The following is a 1,124-nucleotide window of genomic DNA, read 5'->3' as shown; positions in this document are numbered from 1 at the left end:
CAGTTCATATTTGGTGAGGGCTGTATCATGTGTTTACTTGTTTATTTTTCTTATTGACTCTAAGGATCCTATTATCACTCCATTATACAGGTAAGGAAACTGAGGCACAGTTAAGTAATTTACTCAAGGTCACAGAGCCAGTAAGTGGTAGTTTTAGGATTTGAACCCAGTGTGGTCTGGACTGGAAGCCCATTTCCTTAACTACTGTACAATACTTCTTGCTAGGAATAAATATTTGCTTTCTGTCCTCTCTTTCACCTACAAACTATAAAATTCAAAAAGTAGATTAGGGACCATGTCTTATCTTTTTAATATTAATTGTAGTTTCTAACATAGTGTTTGTCTATTAACTAACACATAGTGATAAACTAGGGTGACAAGAAAGCAGGGCAAGAGAGATCAGCGGAGAGACTGATCTTGAGGTCTTTGTCTTTCTTGTTGGGGACAGAAAGTTTAGGATCTGAATTTCCATTCTAATAGTCACTGTCTTTAAACATTTATGGTTTGTTTTATATGAAATCTTGGCACATTTTTAAATAGTGAAGGAATAGCTTCCTTTTATTAATATGGAGCTGGATGAAGAGAGCTTAACTTTCTGCCATCCAATAATACCATGTATTCATTTAGTAGAAATATGGATTGGCTAGTTTTTAATTAGTCTTCACTGATTGGGGAGCGTTAACACAGTGGTTAATGTTGCATATTGTCCCTTGACACTTTCTTTTTGGATTGATTCTCAGACTTGTTGAAAATATAAGGCCATTGTTTTTATTTTATCATTTTCATTTCCAGAGCACATTTTCTCATTTCTTTCAGAAGCTTTAATTTTAAAGTGTTTTGAGTCAGTTTAATAAGAACCTAAACTAAATTGCACTTGTACCTGAGCTGTGGAGTTTCAACTAAATGGGGGCAATGTGTCAATTTAAAATAAAATGTTAGGCTTTTCATAAAGCCCACAATATTTGGTGACCTTTGTCCTCTGGAGAGATTAGATTTCCCCAACTGATACATTTGTGGTTGGCACCGGGGAAATGACTGCTTTTGGAAATGAATCTTTTCTGATAATTTTTCCCCAGTTATTTCTACATAGCCTTACAGTCTCAGACCTGATGTTATTGACATTA

The sequence above is a fragment of the Suricata suricatta genome, chromosome 11 (genome assembly GCF_006229205.1).
Source record: "Suricata suricatta isolate VVHF042 chromosome 11, meerkat_22Aug2017_6uvM2_HiC, whole genome shotgun sequence".
NCBI classification, from domain to species: Eukaryota; Metazoa; Chordata; class Mammalia; order Carnivora; family Herpestidae; genus Suricata; species Suricata suricatta.
The sequence above is the reverse complement of the archived record's forward strand: the minus strand, read 5'-3'. Positions refer to the sequence as shown.